At 30.4% G+C, this 19,016-nt stretch overlaps 2 long non-coding RNA genes across 2 annotated transcripts; one reads left to right on the top strand and one right to left on the bottom strand.

Moving 5' to 3' along the window:
* Positions 1–5,330: 5,330 nt before the first annotated feature.
* Positions 5,331–14,489, bottom strand: LOC114287657 (uncharacterized). Its single transcript, XR_003637978.2, has 2 exons — positions 14,072–14,489; positions 5,331–6,981 (listed from the first exon to the last, which is right to left on the bottom strand). It is a non-coding gene; the product is annotated as an uncharacterized LOC114287657 (long non-coding RNA).
* LOC145792846 (uncharacterized) lies at positions 12,403–13,938 on the top strand. The gene is made up of 2 exons (XR_014332883.1): positions 12,403–12,881; positions 13,508–13,938. It is a non-coding gene; the product is annotated as an uncharacterized LOC145792846 (long non-coding RNA).
* Positions 14,490–19,016: the final 4,527 nt, after the last annotated feature.

Below are 19,016 nucleotides of genomic sequence, written 5' to 3'. Positions count from 1 at the left end.
AAAGAGAAGTCCAAAAATTCAAAAAAATAAAAAATGGCATTGAAACTCTTTTTTTGAATCCTATTTTCATGGAATTATCTCATTGGTTCACTGCAATATATCCAAAAACACAAAAAAAGAAAGAAACATTTTTTTTTTCCACGTCAAGAAAGAAACATTCATCATAGAAGAAAAACCACTCACATCAAAAAAAGTGAAACTGTGTAATATGCTCATCTTACTATAATTAAAGAACTTATTAATCCAAAGAATAATGTTATATGCACTAATTAGTATATTAATTAGTGTTGATATATTGATTGGTACATGTAGTACTACCGTAATCCAAAACTACAGATTTCAAAGATTTTATTTTGGAAATAGACAACTTAACTAATGGTAGCCTAACAATTGATGTTTGGAAAAGCCATGACAAAACAATATTGGAAAAAAGAAAAACACAACAGAAAAGGGAAAACTAATTGGGGGATTTACATGCAGGTCTCAATAAGTAAATTTATACTCTTTAGTAGATTCTATAGGTCTCAATAAGTAAATTTATATTCTCTAGTAGATCCTATGTTAATTAGCAGCATTTTTATATTTAAAAAAAAAATTCACTAATTATTATTTTAGTAACAATTTAAAAAATTCATTACAGAAAAACGTCATTAATTACTAGTTGTAGCGACAGATTTAGAAAATTATTATAAAAAAACATCGTTAATTATCAATTTTTAGCGATAGATTTAGCAAATTATCACAAAAAAATATCATTGATTGTTCATTCTTTGCAACAAATTCAGAAATTGTCACAAATTCTTTTTTAGTGACGAATTGTCACAAAAAACTTTTTAGCGACAATTATGATAAGACTAACTTTCAGCAACAACTTGATAAGACTTAATGGGAATTAAATTCAACGATTAAGACCAGTAATAATTTATCCTATTTAATTGTCACGTACTAAGTGTCTCCTATTTAAATGAATATTTTACTTATTTATTTATTTTTTAAAAAGATGATAAAAAAATGAAGAATAAGATAAAGGATAATCACCCAACGTAAAAATCTTTCTTATTATTATTTTTTTTTTATAATTTATTTATTTTTGCTTATTTTTCATGCTAATCAAATGAAGAAATAATGTCCTGCGCATTCCCAAACAAAAGACCTTAAGTAAGTTTCACGATGTTTTTCTTCCTATTTTCCATGTTAGTTACGATGAAGCTGCAAACCTAAAATAAGAGAGAAACAAAATTTAAAAAAAAAAAAAAAAAATCATTAACCAATGTGTCACGGTTTCAACTTACACAATATCAATTTGTGTTGGCAAATAGACGTAGGTGTATTTTTTTGAATTTGATAATTTATTTCTCATGAGTGAAAGACCCAAGTGCTATACAAATAAAAAAAAATTAATACAGAGACTGATTTTTTTTTTTAAAGCAAAATACTCATTAAAGTGATTTATAATTCAAAAAATGGCATAACTACATTATTTTAGTTAACAATTAGTATAAAATTTTTATAAGAACAACATTTTTAATATATGCAATTACTGGGTAAATTAATTGACCTCTCCTAAAATTAGGAAAAATATAATAAGTTGAGAGAGTAATTTGTAAACAAATTGGGCCGATCTAAGAAAAATCTTCTATGGAAGTTGGGCCGCGCAATGAGCCGAGATAAGGACTAGTGTAGCTCGGTCTTAGGCCAAGAAGACATCTCATATTTCGGGTTTGAGCCAAACTATGGGCCGAGGTATGGGCTTCGAGTAGCTCGGTCTCATGTTGTATGAACTCCAAGCTAGGCAGAGGTACTTTGGACCGAGCTACCTAAACAAGTGGGCCTGGTGGTTAGCCAGGGTGTTGGTGAGAAAGGAGGTCGGGCTTGATATAGCTCGGCCGAATGCCATCTACTTCATTACTTAATTGAGTATGTGACCGAGATAATCTAGCTCGGTTAGGTTGCAACAGCTTAAACAAAGGATGTAACCATCTTACTTTGTTGGTGGAAAGCAGAGTTTTATTATGATAGACATTCTTCATTGAGTAGGAGTGTAAATCCTAGGAGCACTCTGCTAAGGAAAGTAGAATCCTACTAGGATTGTGCAAAACCACCTTACTTGATTGGTAGTGATTAGGGTGTGTGAGCAAAACCACCTTACTTGATTGGTAGTGATTAGGGTGTGTGATTCCTATGACAACTCTTATAAGAAGAGTTGGAATCCTACTAGGATTGGGCTTAGGCCAAGTCTATAAAAACTCATAGCAGGACCTATGGACAGGTATCACAATCCCAATTTTTATTTTAGAATACACAGGGCTTATTGTCTATTGTCTAGTTGCTGACTTAGGCATCGGAGGGGTTTCTGGCACACACCCACCAGTTAGCTTACGTTTGTATTTTCAGGTAGCAAAGCGAAGATGTTTAAAGGAATGCAAACTTGATCAACATGATTATACGATAAGATTATTTCGTACTCGTATAAGTCTTATAGTTTTAACAAAATTACATATTATTCGCATAATACTTAGTTTCATTTTCATTAATAATTCATTAATCATCTATATATATATGAAAGAATGATATTATCATCTTTTTTTTACTGAAATTTATATTTTTCTTTATTTATCTTTATGTCTTCACATTATTTATATTAATTTTAATCACTTTAACCTTATTAAAAGAGATGTTAATATTATATCAAAATTATAAAAAAAAAAATATTATATTTTTTTTCAATATTTGAGAGAAAATCAGTATAAGTTACACAAAATTAATTACACCCACACCCACACCCACACCCAATTGGGTGTTATAATTGACTAATCACTCTCTTTGAACACAAACACAAACACAAACACCAACACCGTAAGATGGCCTTTCAACTGGGCTTTCCAAACACACAAATATGTGTGTAATCGAGATATGGCTCTTTCTACTTGGTTACATAATCAATTAAAAATAATATTTTTATATAATTTTTGACTGGACATTGGCATTTTTATAAGTCAGGAATATATCAAATTAAAATTTATCATATCATTTTACATTAATTTTTTTTTGTATAATTTTGTATATATATGTATATATATATATTTTATAGCACTACTTATTAAAAATTCATATCAACAATATACTAAGAGTTGCCATTTTCTTGAGTTTAGTTATTTGTTTGTGGTATTACTATCCAGGCTTAAAAATCAAACGCATTTTTTAAAACTAATAATGTATCAAAAAGATAATTAATTAATAATTAAATATTTTCTAATTATCAACTTATTAATTTCTTAGCACATCACTAGGTCTATAAAGTGAGTCTAACAAATAAACTTGTAGAATGACCATAGCCTTAATTTGACATTGATTTTTTTAGTTGATTTTTTTGTATTGAAACTTTTTTAACCTCATTTGGTTCGCCTATTTTAGTTTTTTTGACTTTTATGAGAGAAAAAATATAATGATTATAGTTTGAATGTAATATTTTATCTTATTAGCTTATGTAGACAATTTTGTCTTTTTGTGTTTTTTTAACCAAAAATCAAATGCCAAACAAGCTTTAATCAATTTTAAGTAATTTTCCTTCCTATTCAAATCTATTTTATCTTCTTCCCTAAATTTTAATTATTTTCTCTTCTTCTTCTTCCTCACTCAAAAACTCCAATTCATCCTACTAAAACTCACCATTATCATCAATATTTTTTATTATAATATTACTCGCAAATAGGGAAAAAAATTTAACAAAATCAAATAATAGATAAGAATAATAATCAAAACAATTTTTTGAAACAACCCATCAAAGAGAGAATAACTATTCACATAAATATTAAAATAAAATTATTGATTTCTATGTTTTTTTTACATAAAAATGAATATTCAACCTGTTTTTCTTTATTATTGTTCAAACTTTTATAACCAAATAATTTCACTTTGTTCGGTTATAAAAATTCAAACAATAATGACAAAAAACAAGTTGAATATTTGCCTTTCTCCTTCTCCTTCGCTAGTACCCTGATCTCTATTCCATGTATGTACGTAACTCAAAAAAAAAATCAAAAGTAAATATATATATATATATATATTTTTTTTTTAATTTGTTTTATTTGGGCATACCTAAAAAGGTAATTTAAAAAAAATTAAAATATGCTAAGAATAAATTATAACAATAAATAATTTAAAAGAGTACTAAAAAATTGAACTTAAATATTTTCTAAAATGTAAATAGAATCCCCCACTTTGCAAATCTACACACTCCGAATATGCATTTTAAATTTTGTGTTGACACGCAATCAAGCCCAAAAAATAATAATAATAAAATAAAAATAAATAAAAAATAAAAAATTGTTATCATATATCTTAGGATATTGATATATTCAGTGCCGTGAATGATGTAATGTAAAAAATAATTTGAAAACATGTTAAATATTAAACATTTGTGATTGATTTGAAGTATTATATAAGTACTATCACATGACATTTTGAATTTTTTAGAAAAATTACCATTTAAAATCATAATAATAAATGATATGTATAAAAAACATTGTTTTACAATTTTGTTACGAACGTTGAAACCAAATACAAAATAAAACATAGAATACAAATAAATAGATAAAATTTTACACAAATTTTTTAACGGGACTCACTTTTGAAAATTTGTATCCATTTATTATTAATATTTTGCATGCGGTTATGTGACTCACCTCTATGCCTAGACTTGTTAAAAATTTAATGGTAGTTAACTGCAAAAATGATTTCCTCAACAAATTCCAAACAAAAGGGCACTAAACTATTCACAATTTTTCTCCTAGTATTTTCCATGTTGGTTACCATGAAGGTGCATTAACCTAAAATAAAAGAGAAACATTAGTTAATTATTTGGGGTTAGTCATTACATAAAATTGAGTCACCTAAGACACCCACACCCAAAATGAAGCCTGTCTTTGAATAGGCTTCTCTCTCTCATCAAACATACACAGAGGTGGGCCTTTCAATTGGGCTTTTCAAATATAAATACACATACAAACTCACACATTGTATATATAAAAATAAAGGTATGAAGAGAACCTATCTCTTAACCTAATTACACATATATACACATTGATATATTTCTTTTAATAACTTGGCTTCACAAACCCAAACTTTCTACACACATGCTCTTTGAAATTTTTAACTAAAAATTAACATAAATTTTAAAAAATTTAACAGTGTTACATGACAATAATATTTTTAAAATTTTAAGTTAACAAGATAAATTATTTGTTTTAAAGTGATAAAATTAAATTTTGTTCTATTATTTTATAATTTTTTTTTGTTTGTACATGTAACACTACTAATTAAAAAATCATTTTGACAAACTATCCAAGGTATCATTTTGTTGATTTTTTTTTTTTTTTTTTTTTTGGTGAGTCATTACAGAAAATTGACAAAAGGCACACCCACACCCCCACCTCTCTACAAGTTACACCAACACCAACACCAACACCAACACCAACACCAAGGTGTTCAATTCAAACACAGACTATGGTAAGCCTTTCAACTGGGCTTCACACACACACACACACTCAGATAGGCCTCATAATATACATTGATATATTTCTTCACACACACACACGGGCTCTTTTAACCAGCATTGTATTAACACAGCAATCAAGCCCAAGAAAAGCATATATATATCCCAATGTTTCTCTCTTAAGAACCACCACCATGGCAGAACACAATACACCATACCAATTGAAAGAGAGCCAGAGAGAGAAAACTAAGAAAGACGAGCCAACCAGCTAGCGTAATTCTGGCACCGAAGACATCAGTGAAGGAGAAGATGGTGCAAACCATAGCTTCTACCATTAAGAAGACCAAAGATAAAAAGAAAATAAATCCTAATTAGTGGTTCAAATTAAGAAGGGAAAATACTATAGACCCCAAATGATTTACCAAATTTTATACCAAACTTCTCACATGGGTGTAGAACCCACACAAAACTATGTATGTGTGAATTTCATACCCATGTGAAAGGTCTGGTCAAAAATTTAGTAAATTATTTAAAGTCTCTAACATAACCCATTAAGACCACGATAGTTTAAATTATGTAACCAATCACTCTAGGACTTAGGCGATGTGAGTGGTTGATAATATGGTATATTTGATCAATAAATAAAATATGTCTCTCCATAGTTCATTTGTACCTAAATGTTTATCATTTCTATTATATAGAGCATAGATTTTATTTAATGTGATTGATATTATTTTTTTTTTCTTTTTCTTTAAGAATGACCTTCACATTTAATAGCTGCCACATTCAACAACTGCTAACTGAATAATTTTTTTTTTTTTTTAAATTTATCAAACTGTTCAAAAATTTAAATTTCAGACTTACACCCATTTTTTTTGTATAATGTGTTTGTCTTACATCAATAAATTTATCTTTGTTGATCAAACAAAAATAATACTCCAGTAGACATGCAACTCTAACCGTTTGAATTACAGGGTTTGGCGATTAAAAAAAAAATGAAGTAAAAAATCTCTCATCAATTATTTGGATGATTACAATGATAAAAGGATAAAAAAATAAAAATAAAATAAAAAATGGTAAGAGCGCATGCGCGCGCGCACACAAAATAAATAATAATAAATAATTGATTTAAGAGTTTAGACTACGCTCAAATTTTGAATTTGACCCTCATATTTGGGACAACGAGCCCCGTTTTGTAAAGTCATCTATGTATATTATCCATGAAAAAAATTAAATCTATTTAATAATCGTAACTTTTTTAATTTATCACATTTGTCGTCAAAAAAATGAATAAACATATTTTTAAAAATAAACTATTCAGTTTTATATTTTTTTCTCTCTCTTTTTTTATTTTTTATTTTTATTTCGTGGTAATGACACAGAGAAATAATCATCTCCACATTTTCCAAAAATAAAAGGCCATAAGGTAAGTATCACAATTTTTCTCTTTGCATATTCCATGTTGGTTGCCATGAAGGTGCATTAACCTAAAATAAAAGAGCAATAATAATCAGAAGCCATTAACCAATGTGTGCCACTTTCAATTGACACTATATAAATTAAAATTTGATGTTGGTAAGGTACGCAAGGTTTCACTTTCTTGAATTAAGCTATTTATTTATATTCAGTTAAGTATTATATAAATAAAAATATATTATATATAAAAATAATATAAAATGATATAAAAGTTTTAATTCTATTCTGTAAAGTAAAAGATTGATTAAGATAGTTCAGATTTTTAAAAGTATAACATTCTCATTATCAATTCTATATAAGAATTCCATAAAATTTTCATTTTTCTTATTTAAAATTGAGTCAACTAAAACACCCACACCCCATGGAACATCCCCCACACCTCACACACCCCAACTACACCCTCCCACAGAAGTGGGATTTTCAACTGGGCTTTTCACTCAATAAACAATAAAAATAACTGGGCTTTCGACACGTACACACAGGCCATGTTTGTTTGGGCGGACTGGATTAGAATTCCCATGACTAATATGTATCCTATCTTAACTAATAGTCAAGTTTAAAATAATTAATCCGTACTTCAATTGTTTAACCAAACATCGGATTAATAATTTTATTAGACTATTAATCCAATCCCAAACTCATGTCCACCCAAACAGACATGACCACAGGGTCTTCGTGGGCTTCTCCGGAAAAAATTTGCAAAAATAAAGTTACATAGATAACACATTTATTTCATTTTCGTATCATGAAAGTAATGGTAAATATTTTAATTGAAACTTAAATGATTATAAGAAGCCATATCAATCTATATAAAATTCTGTATCACAATTCTAGTTATATATTATTACCTTTAAAGTGATAAAATCAAAATTCATCACATTATTCTATATTAATTTTGAGATGAAATTTGTCTCCAATCCATTTTTTGGATTAGAGTATCCAGCATGAATGTGGTCGTTTATTTTTTTAGAAGAGAAATATGATCTAATTAGGTCTTATCAATATCTGATCAAGTTGATTTATATATATATATATATAAATTGCTTCGCGTACTCTACAAAACTAAATGGTTCAAATAATTAAAATAAAGTCATACCAGTCTATATAAAATTCTGTATTACAATTCTAGTTATATATTATTACCTTTAAAGTGATAAAATCAAAATTCATCACATCATTCTGTATTAATTTTGAGATGAAATTTGTCTCCAACCCATTTTTTGGATTAGAGTATCCAATTTGCATGAATGTGGTCATTTATTTTTTTAGAAGAGAAATATGATCTAATTAGGTACTAATCAATATCTGATAAAGTTGATTTATATATATATATATATATGTGGGCTGCGGCAGGGTGATCCTTTATCTCCTCTGTTGTTTATTTTGGTTATGGAGGCTTTGTGGCGTTTGTTGGCAAGGGCGGTGCAAGCAGGTTTGCTGAATGGATTTGAGGTAGGAGTGGCTCCCGGGAATGTTGTGGTGTCTCATTTGTTTTATGCAGATGATGCGCTTATTTTCTGTGATGCGAATGAGGCCCAAATTGGACATTTGAGATGCGTGTTGTTGTGTTTTGAGGCAGTATCCCGGCTTCGGGTTAATCTAGCAAAATCAGAATTGATTCCAGTGGGGCAAGTGGCGAGGTCTTCGGTGTTGGCAGCCATGTTGGGGTGCAAAGTGGTATCGTTACCTGTTACATATTTGGGTTTGCCTTTGGAGGCTTCCTTTAAAGCGACAGGGATTTGGAAAGGAGTGGTGGATCGGGTGCGTCGTTGGTTGGCAGGATGGCAACGTCAGTATTTGTCGAAGGGTGGGCGGCTTACATTGATTAAAAGTGTTCTGTCAAGTATCCCAACCTATTTTATGTCTGTTCATGTGATCCCGGTCTCTGTAGCAAGGCAAATTGAGAAATTGCAAAGGGACTTTTTGTGCGGTGATGGGGGTGAGGGTGGTCATTACCATTTGGTGTCTTGGGATCGGATCTGTAGGTCTAAGGAGCAAGGGGGTTTGGGGGTTCGAAGGTTAGTCTTGTTTAATTTGGCCTTGTTAGAGAAGTGGTTGTGGCGTTTTGTGGAGGAGAGGGCGCGTCTTTGGAGGCGGGTGGTGGTTGCTAAGTTTGGTGTGGTTAGAGGGATGTGGTGCTCGGGACGGGTGGGTCACTCTCACGGTTGCGGGTTATGGAAAGGGATTTAGTTGGATCGGGAAGCGTTCTGGCGACATGTGAGGTTCAAAATTGGTGTAGGGGATAGACTTCGATTTTGGCGGGATAGGTGGTGTGGTGACTTCTCTTTAGAGTTTCGCTTTCCTTTGATATTTGCTATTGCTGCGAATTCTGAGGTGTTGGTTAGTGCTGTGAGGGTTGGGGAGGGGCAGTTGAGGGTGTGGAATGTGCAATTGCGTCGTCATGTCCAAGACTGGGAGCTAGATCAATTAGTAAACCTCCTTGGTTTTTTATATGGTTTACATCTTGGACAAACGGATAATGATGCTTTGGTTTGGGTTTGTCCTAGGGCCAAAGGTATTTTCACGGTGTCTTCGTTCTATGAGGCGCTTGTTGGGGATAAGTGTGTTGTTGATGGCTCTTTCGTCTATCCGTGGAAGAGTGTTTGGGTGCCGGGCACGCCATCCAAGGTTGCCTTCTTTGTGTGGACGACGAGTTTGGGTCGTATTTTGACTATTGATAATTTGATTCGTCGTGGACATATTTTGGTGAATTGGTGTTGTTTGTGCGGTCAGGTTGCGAATTCGGTTGACCATTTGCTTATTCATTGTTCGGTCTCTTCTCGTCTTTGGAAGCTTGTGGTGACAATGTTTGGGTTGGTCTGGGTTCCACCGGGGTCTTTGTTTGCAGTTTTGCAGAGTTAGGTCGGGAGGAGGGTGAGGAAGAGGCGTCGAAAGGCTTGGATTCTTGCATTGCACTATTTACTTTGGCTGATTTGGTTGGAGCGAAATAGACGGTGTTTCATGGGGTCGCTCATTCCATCACTTGGTTAGAGAGGCGTCTTCTTTCTGTTCCGTATAGTTGGGTGACAGGATTAGTAGATCCAGATGTATTGACTTTTACAGATTTTGTGGAGAATTTGATTTGTTAGTTTCATTGGGCTTTTGTGGCCGGTTTTTGTATTCTTTGCATCTTCTTCAAGCTTCTTAATAAAGTTTGGTTATTTATCCAAAAAAAAAAAAAAAATGATTTATATAATATATATATATATATAAATTGCTTCGCGCACTCTACAAAACTAAATGGTTCAAATAATTAAAATACACCGAAAATCATATAAACTAGACCTTTCAATCCAAAAAAAATGAACTGGATGCAAGCTTAGATTTTAATTTTTCTACTTGTCTAACAATACACATTAGTAATTCATGTACAAGGTCGTGAGGTCTAATTTTCTTGAGTTTAGTTATTTGTTTATGGTGAGAGATTATATTATATTATATTATCTATCTATCTATACTATTTATAAAGCAAGCACGGCTCTTGCATTGATGTCGTGTATCATAACTGCTTTCAAGAATGGACCCAGAGAGGGGCAAGAGGGGGTGATCGTCTCCCTACGATTTCGAAAACACCATTTATTATTATAGTATTAACTACAATTATTTACATATTATAGAAATCACTCTATATGATTTAAACTACCATTTGTTCTTTTACATCTCATTACTTCAAAGCATTAAATAACTATTATATTATAAAATTCAATTTATTTCAATAACTTGTCATATGGCCAAGTTTGGCATACCTCAAATAATCCATCTTTTTATTTTTTTTCCATCACATCACCTCTCTACTTTTCTGCACATCTTTTAGTAAAAAGACAAAAAGTGCACTTATTTAGGTCATCCCAAACAATCCCATAGTGTGTGTACTCGTCTCTAATATATATACATACAGTAATATATAAAACAAACAACTTTTTTGGTGTAGATATTAGGATTTTTAGTTTATCCAAAATATCTTCCCATAATTGTCTCCTGTAATTGACAAAATTCATATTCAAATCAAAAAATTTATTTTATAGTTATAACAGCTCAATCATCCGGATTTGGGTTGACTGAGCACAGAAGCCACTATTGTGCAGCCAAATGGGCACAGTAGCCACTGCTATGCAGCCACATAAGCCCATTTCAAGGCTACTTTCGATAATTTAAACCGTTCACATTTTCGAATACATCGAGTATAACATACCTACAAAACATAAAGTTAATCTGATATCGTTAACCCATTCATCCACTTACATTTGTATCTACAAAAATAAATAACAATTGTGATTTAAAATATTAAAATGAATAGAAATGTGAGTGAATAAAATGATTAACGATATCCGATTATCTTAATTTTTTATAGATATGTTTTACTCAATATATTCTAAAATGTAAATGTTCGGACCATCAAAATAAATATCAAAATAGGTCCATTTGGCTGCACAGCAGCCACCCCATATCTGGTGGGAACACACCACTAGTATTATATGGAGCAATAATGCTTGAGAACACTAAAAGTGGTGCTCTAAAAGCACCACTAATGATGTGGCAGTGGACGAGACCCACTGTTTGTGTCTTGTTTTTTTTTTTTTTTTGATTAAAGTGCTTGCCAACTCATTAGTGGTGCTTTAGAGCACCACTTTTAGTGGGATGTATCATTACCCTATATGGAGTCTAGACCTAAGTTGGTGTAGACTATTAGGCTATTTAGGCCAAGTTTGGGATACTTAAAAAAAGTCAAAAAATCAAAAAATTAAAAAGTTAACACTATTCACCAAACGTCAACAATTACGGCTGCACAACTCTCAATCCTAATTTTCCTCTACAAACCAATTTTTACAATTTTTTATTACACATTTTTTTATAAAAAGTCAAAAAATTAACCCCAACATCCATATTTTTTCCCTCAAGACACTCCAAACAACCCCTTACTCTTTCCAAAATACTCCTTAAGTTGCTCTAAATTACTTTAATTATGTTAAATCTGACATTTTTAAATAATTGTCATAATTATCAAACCCAATAAAGTGGGCCTCCAATAACCGAAAATTTTGAATCACTTAAGACGCCGGCACCCACATCCAGAGCGAGGTGAGCCTTTCAAATGCACTCTGAGGTGGGCTTTTTAACTGGGCTTGTCAAAACACACTCACAGACGATACAGTTGATAAATAAATAGTTTAAGGATTAAATTTTTTTATTTTCAAAAATAATAAATTTGTTACAAAAAAAAAATATTTGACAATCCATCCTTATTGTTGCAAGAATATATATTTATTAATAGACTGTTTAAAAAAAAAAAAAAACTTTTAAAACATCTTTAATGATTGTCATCGGAATTATTAAAGTAATAATAAAACAGCTTTGGATAAAAAGGAATTCTCCATGTAGGCTTATTTTGGGAAGTAAAAAAAAATTATTTTTTTATAAAAATTAAATAAATAAACAGGTGATATGTGCAAACAAATCAATAAGCTAATAAATTAATTTTTTTTCTAGGCCGCCAAATTTGACAAATACTAAATCTATCGATCCTCTCCAGCATGCCTCTCTGGCCATTCCTCTGGGTGACGGTTCAAATTGGGCCACGTCACCCCTAAAGAAATTTGCAGCTTGGATTAATTAAAAAAAAAATCAAAATTCAGGAAACAAAACAGAGGCCAAAACGTGAAAGAGACAACAGAATTTCCCTCTCATATCTTTCCATCCACTTCTTCCCTCCCTCTTTGAGTTCTTCACCAACGATGACTCCATCGAGTGAAATCAACGGCGATCATCGACGACTCCTTCTCGATCTCTCATTCTCTCCCTCTATCTGTCTCCCTCTCCCTCAGCACATCATCTTTACTTCGAAGATTTGCACCGCGAACCAAAGCTCCGGGGACCGCGAACCACCGCGAACTGATCTGCACTGCTTAGTTCGGTATTTAAGATTTTTCATGTTTGCATCAAGCCCTACTGATATACCCAAACCATTTTCCAGTTGTTTTCCCCCAAATTCTTCACAATTTCAAAAGTTGAACCTAAGAATTCCATGGTGTGGTCACTTCGGTTCTTCCAAATATCAATTATGATGCAAAAACCCCGTGGTATTGAAAACCAATATACCAGCTCAATAAAAATTACCAGCAAAACCCAGATGTTTTCATCTACTGCAACAAACATGTGCTTACATTTGCCTAAAAAAAATTGGTGGCAAACAAGGCACTAACCTTACCACCAGGTACAACTGGTGTAAGAGTAGATGGAAGGATTTGAGTCTGGAGCAACACTAAATATAAAAATTCAAAGGCAAAGTAGATCGAACTCCCAATCAAAACACCAAAAATTCTATTTTTTTAAAAAAATAAATGCCAACAAAACTTCAAAACAGATACTTGAATAATAAATAATAATAATAAATTGGATAACGATGGTCGCCGGGGAAGCATGGAGCGTTTCCTCCCCTTCTCTCCCTTTCTCTGCTTTTTGTTTGTTGTCTCTTTCACGCTTTGGCCATTGTTTTTCTTTCTGAATTTTGATTTCTTTTTTAATTAATCTGAGCCGCAGATTTCTTTTAGGGGTGACGTGGCCCAATATGGGCCGTCACCCGGAGGAAAGGCTGGAGAGGCAAGCTGGAGAGGATCCGGACTCAAATCTATCAGCTCCCTCAAAACCAGGTGTTTTCCTCCCTTGCTTTCTTCCCTCCCTCCCTTTCTCATCTTTTCCCAAAAAAACTGTGTATAACAGATCAATTTTTTTAAAAACAAAATTCACAGAAAAAATTTCCTGCAGAATTCACCAAATAGAATTGGCAATTGCCATTTTTATTAAAAAAACAAAATTCACCAATTTTGTTTCAACAGAATCAGACCAAAGCAGCAACAACAACAATAATCAAGCAATTTTATACAAATTTGAAGCAATCCCAAACAAATTTCAAGCAATCTCAACAAATTTCAATAAGAGTTATGCTAAGGACCCAAGTAATCTACCAAACCTCTCACATGGCGTGCGACTCACATTCATGCGGGTTTGTGTGGGTCCACACTCATGTGAGAGGTTTGGCAGATTATTTGGGTCCATAGCATTTTCTTTTCAATAAATCTGAAGCGAATATTAAACAAAAAATACCTGGATTTGAAGATGGTTGATGGATTTCAGACGATTTTAGTACTCTAAAGCTTCGACTTCATCTTCTTGGTCTTCACCTTCTTCAGAAAGCCGATTTGGATGAGTGATGGTTGATGGGGTTTCAAGGGTTTCATCTTCTTCCTGAAATGATTTCAAGGGTTAGGGTTAGGGTTAGGGTTAGTGTTAGAGGGAGAAAGAACAGAGGGTTGGACAAGATGAAACCGAAGAGGGCTTTGTGATGCTCATTGAAGATTAGGGTTTTCATCTTCAATATAGAACACACCATCGGTGAGGGAAAAGAAACGAAGAAGAAGGGGAGAGAGAGAGAGAGAGGGAGAATGAAGGGGATGGGTGAGAGCGAGAGAAGCTTCTAGATGGAGAGCAGAAATGAGAGTGAGAGAACAAATGGGTGAGAATCAAACTGCATTTCGTAAAGTTTTATAAATATGATTTGAGGGTATAAATTATATTTTAAGTTTGTGAGTTATGTAATTATGATTTAAATGTAAAAATTTTGTTTGGTTATAAATTTTTAAAAGAGTGTTGAATTGAGTTTTGAACTGAGTGTGGAATTGAGTTTTGAAAGTTTGATTTGATATATGAAGTAAGAAAATTTATTTGGTTATGAGTTTTGGAAAGAATTTTCAAAACTTAATACAAATTGTTATAACTCATAACAAAACACACTACTTTCACACTATTGAAATTTTTTATTAACACTCATAACCAAACTCTTTTTAAAATTTAATTAAAAAAATATTATTATTAACAGAAAATAACATTAATCAATTTTTTAATTGAAAATATTACAAAGAAAATAATTTTTTTTCAAAATAAACATTCAAAAAATTTAAATCATAAATATTTAAATAATTTAATAAGTAAAAAATTAAAATAAATATTTAAAAAAATTAAATCGTAAAAATTTAAATAATTTAAATATTCAAAAAAATTAAATAATTTAAAATGTTAATATTTTAAATTTAAAAACAACTCTATACTCAAATCATAACCAAATACATAAAACAAAACTTTAATTAAGAAATTATTTTTAAAACTCATAACTAAACTCATAATTTGAAAATCCAAATTACTTTACAACTCTACACTCAAATCGTAATCAAATACACAACAACAAAATTAAAATATTTAAAAATATTTTTATAAAATAGAGTTTGAATTTATTTTTATAAAATATTTTAAATTTTAAAAAATTAAAATCGTAATATTTTGAAATTAAAATATTTAAAAATATTCAAAAAATTAAAAAAATCATAACATATTTAAATATTAAAATATTTAAAATCTTAACAAAATTAAAATATTTTTAAAATATTTAAAAAATTAAAATATTGATTTGAATTAAGTTTTGAAAAGAGTTTTGAATTATGTGTTTGGTTATGAGTTTTGAAAAGTAATGATTATGTTTTGAATTGAGTTTTGAAAAATAGATGTAGAATTATGATTTGAAAACTCCAAACAAACAAGATACTCAAGTCAATTGGTGAAATTATAATTCGAAACTCTTACCAAACGGAGCCAAACTGATGGTGAGAGAAGAAATCACCTTAATTTCAATTTTTTGAATTCAATTTTTTGCAAATTGAATTTTTTATTTTTTATATATATTTTTTATTTTTAGTGGATATTTTTAAATTTTTAAGTAATTTTTTATTTTTTGAGATGTATCTTATTTAGGCTTGGTTCTGAAAGTAAGTTAGTTTTTTTTTTTTTTTTTTTGTTATTTTAGCTTGGGACTAAAAAATCTGGTTTTTCAAAGACTTTTGACTTTTTTGATTTTTTTGTGAGAGAAAAAATGTAATGATTATGAGCTGGATATGATGTTTTGTCTTATTGGGCCTAAAAAGTCTATTTTGTTTTTTTTTTTTTTTTTTGACTATTTTAGTTTCAAACCCACCCAAACTCACTTCCCAAACAATGCCTTAGATGTATCTAAATAGTAAATTATTTATGAAAAAATATTTTAAAAAATTAATAAATATACAAAAATAAGAAAAATGTACAGAATTTTCATTTTTTTTTTTTGTATTTTTAATATTTAGTGAATTTTTAAAAAAAAATTTCACAAATATTATATTTTCTAAATGTATTTATATTATAAGTGTCTAAAAATTAAAAAAATTGTTTAAAATATTATAAATAAAAATCAGTAAAAATTAAAAAATATGGAAATCGGAAAAATATAAATTTTGAAAAATAAATTTTGAAAATTGAAAACAGAGTGAATGGTTTTGATCCCAAAAAGAAATAATAAAAAAAATGTAATGGTTAATTTGAGCTGTTGGATCAGATCATCCATCCGTTTTCAAGAGGTGATAAAAGACCACAAAAAAACAAAAAAAACAAAAAAATTATTCAAAAAATTAGATTCATACACCACCAGAAAAAAAATGGGAGAGAAAGTTGGTTAAAATTGTGTCAAAAAAAACATACTATATTGTTTTAATTTACTATTGTTACAATTTGATAATTTATTATTATAATATGTCAAACGGTGGTGTTAGATATCACTAATTTAGTGGTTTTAAACTCACCACTAATGAGATGGCAAAAAAAAAAACAAACAAACAAACTAACTGTAGCACATCACTAATGGTAGCTCTAATTAGAACTCTCACTCATTTTTCTTGTAATAAATATATTTTTATAGACAAAAGAATGGAAAATTAGTGGGAGCCCTAATTAGAGCTATCACTAATGATGTGGCAGTGGGTCCCACCCACTGCCACAGTATGTGCTTTTTTTTTTTTTTTTTTTTTGCACCTCATTAGAGTATCTCCAACTCACTAGGTATATAATGCTTGTTAGTCAAAATGCCTAACATGACTCAATTTTTTCAACTCCAATGCACTAGGCATATGATTAGGCATTTTAGCTCAACTCATATTCACTAGTTACATGTAACTAGCTTTCAAGGCTAGGCAAAATGTATTTAATCATTAGGATTATTTCTCTCCATCTTTGTTGCTGATGTGGTATTCTATAAAGTTAATAGTATTTGGATAAATAGCTAAAATACAGAGTATGGTTGGAGTAGAAACATGAAACACTTAATAGGCAAAGTAAAATATATATTTTATAGTAATATTTAGATAGGTAAAATGCCTAATACCGTTGAAGATGCTCTTAGTGATGGGTTTAGAGTCACTAAATTAGTGGTCTCTAGCACCACTGCAAAAGAATTTGGTCTTTATTTTTGGGAATCACTATTCACATTTTTACTTTATTTTAAATATATTATTTTTTTTTATTCTTATTATACATAGTTTAATTAATATATTTGAGATTTTAACTTTTTTGAAGAGCGTATTTTGAATGAAAAAATATTAATATAACCATATATATATAATAAAGACAAATAATTGAATGCATTTGTAACAAAATAAAATAAGAATATCGACTTCTTTATTTTTTAAGACAAAAAGTACTAAAAATAAAATACAAACTTTTGATTTTAAACTTAATTTTTTGTATTTAAAATTTTAATTTATTATAGTGCTTTCTCATACACAAAGGTGTGCTTGGTCACACACTCATACACAGGATTTTCTACTGTTTGATTAGAAAATTTGAAAAAAAAAAAATTAAAAAATAAAAGAAAATTATATATGAAACTTATCGTATGGCTGTTCGTGTGTTAACATCCAAAAAAAACAAAAACAAAAACAAAATTCCCCCCTATAAATACCCCCATGTTTCCCTCTTGAGAAAGCACAAAAACACACAACAGCCAACACACAATTCATATATATAGAGAGAGAGAGAAAGAGAGCTGAAAGAGATGGCAGAAAAGGGTAAGAGCAATGGAAGGGCTGGAGCTAAGAACCAGCAACCAACTAGCTTGATTCCACCTCCGAAGACAACGGTGAAGGAGAAGATGGGGCAATTTGTAGCTTCCTCCATTCAGAAGACCAAAGATATCAACAAGATCAATCCTAGTTCTTCAAATTAACCAGATAAAAAGTTCATCACCATCTCCATGAATTTGCATAGTTAATATATATATATAGAGAGAGAGAGAGAGCCAATCACTCTAGCAACTAGAGATATAATTGGTTGGTAATGGTATATTTGTAAGCACTCTCCATTATAAATAAATGAAGTTTCCTTTCCTTTTCTATATGGTTCAGTTTATTCGATCAAAAAAGAAAATATATGGTTCAGTTTGTAATTTTAAATAACAATATCATAATATACTTATGTATATCTATATCAACCATATAGTTAAATTTCAATCAATATATTGATGAATATAGATAGTTATATGTGTTGACTTTCCCTTGTACCCATCTTCATCGCCACCTCACCTAGCGTTACCAGAAAATCTGCCACTGCCAGGGAAATGTCAAGTTCGATTGGACCAAACTGTCTGCTTTCATAACACCAAGGATCCTCTAGAGTGAAATTTTTCTAAAATTTCCTAGAGTGCTCCATTGTGTGGTTGAGATTCACTGGCAAGTCACATCAGAAAAATTGATGTGACTTGCCAATAAATCTCAACCACACAATGGAGCACTCTAGGAAACTTTAGGAAAAAATCACTCTAGAAGATCCTTGCTCCTTTCATAATACCTCTAGACTGTAAATGACGTCACTTAAACAATGATGTGCTCATGTTTGGTGAGGTTGGGGTTATTTTTTACAGTGGTGATAGATCTCACTAAAAATGGACCACTAAGCCAGCTCTAATGAGCTGGCAGTCTAGAAAATAAAAAAAAAAAACAAAAACAAAGAGCAAAACATCAAATCAATTAGGAGCACAGTGTTTTTAGAGCTATTAGAGCTCATTATTTTAGTGGTCTCAAGCAATTTTCTATTTTTTAACCTTATGTTAAAAGTTATCACATTTAAATAATAATTATTATATTTTTTAAAAAAAATATATAAAAAAAAAATTTATCTCAAACGATAACAAAAAATCAAC

This window comes from Camellia sinensis, chromosome 6, assembly GCF_055761805.1.
Source record: "Camellia sinensis isolate YWXY chromosome 6, ASM5576180v1, whole genome shotgun sequence".
Taxonomy (NCBI): domain Eukaryota; kingdom Viridiplantae; phylum Streptophyta; class Magnoliopsida; order Ericales; family Theaceae; genus Camellia; species Camellia sinensis.
This window is presented reverse-complemented; position numbering and strand designations above follow the sequence as displayed.